This window comes from Mercenaria mercenaria, chromosome 3 (assembly GCF_021730395.1).
Source record: "Mercenaria mercenaria strain notata chromosome 3, MADL_Memer_1, whole genome shotgun sequence".
Lineage (NCBI taxonomy): Eukaryota > Metazoa > Mollusca > Bivalvia > Venerida > Veneridae > Mercenaria > Mercenaria mercenaria.
This window is the reverse complement of record NC_069363.1, coordinates 1,809,948-1,818,335: the sequence shown is the minus strand read 5'-3', so window position 1 is coordinate 1,818,335 and position 8,388 is coordinate 1,809,948. Positions and strand designations below refer to the sequence as shown.

General features: G+C 37.5%; 1 pseudogene; it reads right to left on the bottom strand.

The window, feature by feature from the left end:
• Nucleotides 1–4,131: 4,131 nt before the first annotated feature.
• The window catches only part of LOC123525962 (transformation/transcription domain-associated protein-like), a 63,145-nt pseudogene continuing 58,888 nt past the window's right edge, over nt 4,132–8,388 (bottom strand).

The following is an 8,388-nucleotide window of genomic DNA, read 5'->3' as shown; positions in this document are numbered from 1 at the left end:
CCATTTCAAACTTGCCAGATTCATCAATGAACATTCTGACCAATTTTCAGAAGATTTTGTGAAATTTAGGCCTTAGAGAGGTCAAAAGGGTTTTTTCTATTTTTGACCTTTGACATTTTTTATGGCCGTGGCCCGTTGAACAGCCTAGAAAAAAAGTGAACATTTGACCAATTTTCTAAAACCAACAAAAAAGACCTCTAGAGTGTCACAAGGAAAAGTTTACGCATGGACGACGGATGACGGACCCTGCGTTATCACAAAAGCTCACCTTGTCACTATGTGACAGGTGAGCTAAAAAGAGATCTGCCAAATAAAAACAAGAGCACTGCAATGCAGAGCAATATACACAAAGCAAAGTCATATATGACCTCTGACCCTTAAGTGTGACCTTGACCTTGAAGCGAGTCATCCGAAACATGGCGCTCTGCACATCGTCTCAGTGTGGTGAACATTTCTGCCAAGTTTCTTTGAAATACTTCCAGCAGTTCAAGAGTTTCAGAGCGGACACAAAACAAACTGATATGACTTTTGACCCCTAAGTGTGACCTTGACCTTGAAGCAAGTCGTCTGGAACATGCGCTCTGCACGTCATCTTGGTGTGGTGGACATTTGTGAATCCTTCAAGGGGTTCAAGAGTTACAGAGCGGACACTAAACAAACTGATATGACCTTTGACTCCTAAGTGTGACCTTGACCTTGAAGCGAGACATCCAAAACATGCGCTCTGCACAACGTCTCGGTGTGGTGAACATTTGTGTCAAGTTTCCTTGAAATCCTTCAGAGCGGACACGAAACTGCTAACGGACAGACGGACATCAGCGTCATAACATAACACGTCCCTTCGGGCGTATAAAAACAAAGGTTGCCTAAAAAGAAAAAGAAAGGTCACGCCAACGCCAGGGCGAGTAGAATATGCCCCCTATTCTCCGAATAGTGGAGCTAAAAATCACAAACATTAGGAAAATCAGGCATTATTTTAACCGAGATCAAACTGTGAACAACAAAACTGACACGAGGTGACAAGCTAATTGCCGATAATTACTGGCTATTTGACCGTAACAAATAAGCTGTCACAACTTTTGTTATCGATTTGAATTGAGAAGCTCATGACATTTTGAACGATACCATTCTGAAATATTGTAACAGTTGCTTTCTATTTATTCAAAATATTAAATTAAACAAGAGGGCCATGAAGGCCCTGTATCGCTCACCTGACCTACTGATTTAAAGATCATCAAGATTAACATTCTGACGAAGTTTCATTAAGATATGGTCATAAATGTGGCCTCTAGAGTGTTAACTAATTTTTCCTTTGTTTTGACCCGATGACCTAGTTTTTGACCCCACATGACCCAGATTCGAAATGGACCTAAAGATCATCAAGATTAACATTCTGACCAAGTTTCATGAAAATAAAATCATAAATTTGGCCTCTAGAATGTTAAAAAGCTTTTCCCTTGATTTGACCTGGTGACCTAGTTTTAGAATCCACCTGACCCAGATTTAAAATTGACCTACAGATCATCAAGTTTAACATTCTGACCAAGTTTCATTAAGATATGGTCATAAATGTGACCTCTAGAGTGTCAACTAGCTTTTCCTTTGATTTGGCCTGGTGACCTAGATTTTGACCCTACATGACCCAGATTCAAACTGGACCTAAAGATCATCAAGATTAACATTCTGACAAAGTTTCATGAAGATACACTCATAAATGTGGCCTCTAAAGTGTTAAAAAGCTTTTCCTTTGATTTGACCTGGTGACTTAGTTTTTGACCCAAGATGACCCAATGTCAAACTCGTCCAAGATTTTATTGAGGGTAACATTCTGACCAAGTTTCATTAAGATTGGGCCAAAACTGTGACCTCTAGTGTTAACAAGCTTTTACTTTGATTTGACCTGGTGACCTGTTTTTGAACTTAGATGACCCAATATCGAACTCGTCCAAGATTTTATTGAGGGTAACATTCTGACAAAGTTTCATTAAGATTGGGCCAAAATTGTGACCTCTAGAGTGTTAACAGTTAAAATGTTGACGACGATGACAGACGGATGACTGACGACAGACAACGGACATAGGGCGGTCACAAAAGCTCACCTTGAGCACTTCGTGCTCAGGTGAGCTAAACAAGAGGACCACGATGGCCCTATATCGCTCACCTGAGTTTAATTGCTTTCTTGAAAAAAATTCTTTGCTAAAGCTAAACAAGTAACCCCATGGGGTGGGGCCAATTTGAACCCGGGGGTCATGATTTGAACAAATATTGTAGAAGTCTACTAGGCAATGCTACATGTCAAATATCTAAGATCTAGGCCTTCTGGTTTATTTTTAGAAAATTTTTGAAGATTTTCCTATGTAAAATCAAGTGACCCCTGGGGAGGGGTCAATTTTGACCCCGGGGGTCATGATTTGAACAAAGTTTGTAAAAGTCTACTAGGCAATGCTACATGTGAAATATCTAAGCTCTATGCCTTCTGGTTTATTTCTAGAAATTTTTTGAAGATTTTCCTACATAAAACCAAGTGACCCCTGGGGTGGGGTCAATTTTAACCCCGCGGGTCATGATTTGAACAAATTTTGTAGAGGTCCACTAGGCAATGCTACATATGAAATATCTAAGCTCTAGGCCTTCTGGTTTATTTTGAAGATTTTTCTATGTAAAATCAAGTAACCCCATGGGGCGGGGTCAATTTGACCCCGGGGTGTCAAGATTTGAACAAATTTTGTAGAAGTCTACTAGGCAATGCTGCATGTCAAATATCTAAGAACTAGGCCTTCTGGTTTATTTTTAGAAAATTTTTGAAGATTTTCCTACGTAAAATCAAGTAACCCCTGGGGTGGGGTCATGATTTGAACAAATTTTGTAGAGGTCCACTAGGCAATGCTACATGTCAAATATCTAAGCTCTAGGCCTTCTGGTTTATTTTTAGAAATTTTTTGAAGATTTTCCTATGTAAAATCAAGTGCCCCTGGGGTGGGGTCATGATTTGAACAAATTTTGTAGAGGTCCACTAGGCAATGCTACATATGAAATATCTAAGCTCTAGGCCTTCTGGTTTACTTTTTAGAAAAATTTTGAAGATTTTCCTATGGAAAATCAAGTGACCCCTGGGGCGAGGTCAATTTTGACCCTGGGGTCATGATTTGAACAATTTTAATAGAGGTCCATTAGGCAATGCTACATGTCAAATATGTAAGCTCTAGGGCTTCTGGTTTTTGAGAAGAAGATTTTTTAAGATTTTCCTATGTAAAATCAAGTGACTCCTGTGGCGGGGTCAATTTTGACCCCGGGGTCATGATTTGAACAAAATTGGTAGAGGTCCACTAGGCAATGCTTCACACCAAATATCTAAGCTCTAGGGCTTCTGGTTTTTGAGAAGAAGATTTTTAAAATTTTTCCTTTTGGTTGCCATGGCAACCAGAGTTCTGCATGGAATATTCAATTCTTTGAACAATTTTGAAAGGGGGCCACCCAAGGATCATTCCTGTGAAGTTTGGTTTAATTCTGCCTAGTGGTTTTCAAGAAGATTTTTTTAGAAATCGTTGACGCACTACGCACGACGGACATCAAGCGGTCACAATAGCTCACCTTGTCACCTCGTGACAGGTGAGCTAAAAACAACAAATATAACAATATTTTACTAGTTTTATTTTCGAGAAAACTAAGTTGGTTCATCAAGAACGCAGGTCAATCCGGTTTCTTAATAAAATGTTGAATTGTTGATAAATGTAATATGAAAGTAAAAAAGAAAGTCTACAAGTTTGTTTTTAATTTATTTTGTTTTTGCCGTTTGTCTTGACATGTACTCAGGGGTTTGATTTATGTATAAATAGCTGTCATTTTGAATAAATAAGGCTTGATTTTGTGAGTTTAAAATGAAATAAATCTCATGTTGATGAAAAGGACCCTTCAGCTGAAATCCTAGGAGTCTGTATGTACACTTCTGCTTATTTCAAGAGTCCAAATCCCAAGTCCGGGTCAAATGGAACTCCTGCGTACAGTTGTTTTAAAAATAAAAAATAAAATTCTCCCCCTTCTCACCACCCCCCCACCACACCTCCCCTTTTGAACAAAATTTGGATGATAATCTAGGAATTAATTTATTATGGCCTAAAATCAAGAATTTACCTAGGCTAGCCTCTGTAGTGCTTCTGGCTGTAGATGCTCCCTAGCCATTTTAGTAAGCAGTTTCATAAAAGTTGTGATTAGTCTGTCTACATGGCACTGGTTGTGTATACATGCTGCTTTCAGTATCATCAGTGTACTATTAACAACTGGGATGTTGATCCATTTGTTGCCCTGGAAATAGCAGATGTTCTACTTCAAAGGCTTTGCTTGAAAGTGAAAGTATGAACCGTTTCATTGAATAATGCTCAAGCTGAAATAAATGCTGTTTACAAATGTGAAAAACTTGTACATAGCCTTTTTCATTGTGTACATAGCCTTTTTCATTGTGTATATAGCCTTTCATCATTGTATACATATTAGCCTTTTATTATTTTGTGTATAGACTTTTATCATTGAGTGTATAGTGTAATAGCCTTCATACCAGGCTTATAACAAATACAGAGATCCTAATGAAACATTCAAAAAGGGAAAACTTATCTATACTTAATTTATTATTCCTATAGTCCTTAGTTGCTGATAGATTCATCCATATACATAGCACTGACAAAAGAATACTAAAGAATACTGAAAACTGAAGCAGTGTTTATACACCCTTTTTCTTAAACAAGAGGGCCAAGATGGCCCTAGGTCGCTCACCTAAGAAACACACCATAACAGTGTAAAACATGTTTGACCTAGTGATTTCATGGAAAAATTGGTCTCTTGCGATACAACAAGCATTTTCTTAGATATGACTTAGTTTTTGACCCTAGATGACCCATGTTCAAACTCGACCTAGATTTTATCAAGGCAATCATTCTGACCAAAATTCATGAAGATCAATTGAAAAATACAGCCTCTATCACATACACAAGTTTTTTCTTTGATTTGACCAAGTGACCTACAGTCGAGACTGCCGTAATGACCCCCTGAATTTAGCGACTCCCTGTCATATGCGACCCTATTTTATGCTCCGGACGCAATTTACTATTAAAAGAGTCTGAATTAAGCAACCCCCTGCCTTACGCGACAAGCGACTGTGAAATCGGGCTCCCGAATCGATATTTAGACCGTTTTCAGCGACTTTGAGACGCTCCCTCGCAAGATTTTACAAGATAGAGTTACTGTTCTTTATCTCGCGTGAAGTTGTTTGAGACGAGAACTTATTTGTTTACAAAAAAATGGCTGATGAAAAACATAAAAAAGAACTGTTTAGACATTAGAACAGCGTGTTAAGGTACTTGAATTGCTCGATTAGGGAAAACCAGCGTATAAAGTCGCTGAAGAATTCGGAGTCGGTGCATAAATTAACTTTATTCCTGGTGAAACAAAAATATGGCGGTATTTAACAGGAAACGACGAAGTAAACACAGACTAAAGATGCAGTCAATAATCGAATAAATGTCAATGAACAATTAGTACACAAAAATATAAATATCATAAACCTCAGTGTGTAAATAGTTCAAACGGAACATTTATATTTTACTGCTCCCCTTTATTTTCTTGCCAGATCATGAGCTTAAATTTGTTTTATCAACATCATATGAATGATGCCAATTATTTTAAATTTATATTTTATCAATATGCAATTAAAGAAATATTATTTAATCATTTTCCACTCCTACCTTAAAAGAGGCCAATATATAAGTATCCGATATTCATGTACTTTAATTGGAAAAATATATGAAACCAGCGTCATCCTGTTAAGTGAGACTGTTTTAAGAGACTCCCTGTCATATGTGACCTTTTTCGCTGCTTCCCAAAGTCGGTCTCTTAAAACAGTCTCGACTGTAGTTTTTGACCTCAGATGACCCATATTCAAATTCGACCTAGATTTCATTAAGGCAATCATCCTGACCAAATTTCATAAAAATCAATTGAAAAAAACAGTCTCTATCGCATACACAAGATTTTTTCTTTAATTTGACCTAGTGACCTAGTTTTTGACCTCAGATAACCCATATTCAAACTCGACCTAGATTTCATCAAGGCAATCACTCTGACCAAATTTCATGAAGATCAATTGAAAACTACATCCTCTATTGCATACACCACAATGTTTTTCTTCGATTTGACCTAGTGACCTAGTTTTTGACCCCAGATGACCCATTTTCAAACTCGGCCTAGATTTTATCAAGGTAATCATTCTGGCTAAATTTCATGAAGATCAGTTGAAAAATACAGCCTCTATCGCATACACAAGGTTTTTCCTTGATTTGACCTAGTGACCTAGTTTTTGACCCGAGATGACCCATTTTCGAACTCAGCCTAGATTTCATCAAGGTTATCATTCTGACCAATATTCATGAAGATCAATTGAAAAATGCAGCCTCTATTGCATACACAAGGTTTTTCTTTGATTTGACCTAGTGACCTAGTTTTTGACCCGAGATGACCCATTTTCGAATTCGGCCTAGCTTTCATCAAGGTTATCATTCTGACCAATATTCATGAAGATTAATTGAAAAATACAGCCTCTATCGCATACACAAGCTAAATGTTGACAGATGACCGATGACAGACAGACGACAGACGCCGGACATCGAGTGATCAGAAAAACACACCTGAGCATTGCTCAGGTGAGCTAAAAACAGAAAGCGGAAAAGCAAGATACAAACTTGCCATTATTGATGAGTCCCTCATAGACCAGCTTGCTAACACATGCACACAGACATTCTAGTTCCTCGTATTTTGATGCCATTAGAGCTGACTGGTTCTGTTGGGAAAAAGCTCATCAGTCGTGGTTACAGACTGTGTACTCATTGTAACCTTGGTGTTTGGACAGTTCATACAGGCAGCTATCCCTTATCGTAGAGGTTTAAAGCTGGCCAGTAACTGATGTTTTTCCTGTAATGGACAAACGTCATAACTGTTACTTTTATTACTTCAGAAACTCAGCGGCTTATGAATACTTACAAATCATCTATCATATACTGGGAAATCATCTAATATTGTGGGTAATAATTTTGATGCTAAAAACTGCTGTTTCATTGTGGTATGAATTTATGGTTTTCCACTTACCAAGACAAGAGGGTCATGATGACCCTGGATTGCTCACCTGATTAATATGAGCTTCATGTTTCAAATGTCAAACTGATGCTAAAATATTAAGAAAGTAGGTCAGTAGGTCACATTCATGGTCAGAAAAAAATTCTAGAGTAAGGCACCTGTGATGGATTGACTGTGTGGCAGAAGTGTTTTTAGTTTAAATCCATACAGTAATTACCAAGATAAAGTGAAAGTGTATCACATCTAAACTGAAATTCTAAGTAAAAATGCAGCATAACCATAAGAAGTAGTGTCAAAGTTATAGATCTTGTGTTACACAATGTTGGTGATGAAGATACAAACTTATTTAAGTTTGGATCATATCCATTCAGTTATAAAGTGTGAAATGCATCAAAACTTTAACCTGAAATTGTAAGTAAAATGGGGCATAATGTATTAAATATTTGAGTTATGGACCTTGCGTCATAATGATTCATTAACAAGACAAGTATTTTAAATTTAAATCTAATCCATTCAGCAATAACTGAGATAGACTAAATGTGTAGTTTCAACCAAGTAGGTGTATTAGTTTTAGATATTATAATTTCCATGCAAACATTTAACCTGTTGTTTTTTTAACTTTCCTGAAATATAATTCAGAGTTATAGAACATGCATGTTTTTCCATGTTTTATCACTCAATAACTTTCAATTCATTATCTGTAATGACTTATGGAGGGAGCAATTTGTATGCAAAACTTCAACCTAGATTTATTAAGTCCAGGAAGGGGAATATTTCTTTTGAAATTCATATAAGAGTTATGGGACTTGATGCTGTAACCTAGGGAAAGTTCACATGGAAGCTCTAGGGTAGAGTAGAGACCAACTCTATACTCGATAACCCACTTGAGCGGTATAAATTAGTACACCAATCGTACCTTCCCTGTTCAAGAGCTGAAACACCACGGCGAGGTAGGGTACTGGTACCTTGCTTTTCATCACAGCGCTCAATGTGCCGGGGAAAAACAGTTTTACATATTTCCAGGGCTCAATTTTTGATTGGTTGGTTACTTTACTGGTGGGAGTAAGTATCACTTACACAACAGCCTACCCTTCCCTAGAGCTTCCATGTGAACTTACCCCTAGTGTTTATTACACGGGCAAAATGTCGAGCCCGCCAGCTGTCAAAAGGACTGGGAGTTGCACATGACACTCCCTGTCTCATTGAGGCAAACATTTATGCCAAACAAAAAAAGAGATTGCAAAAAAATTACAATATAAATTATTTAAA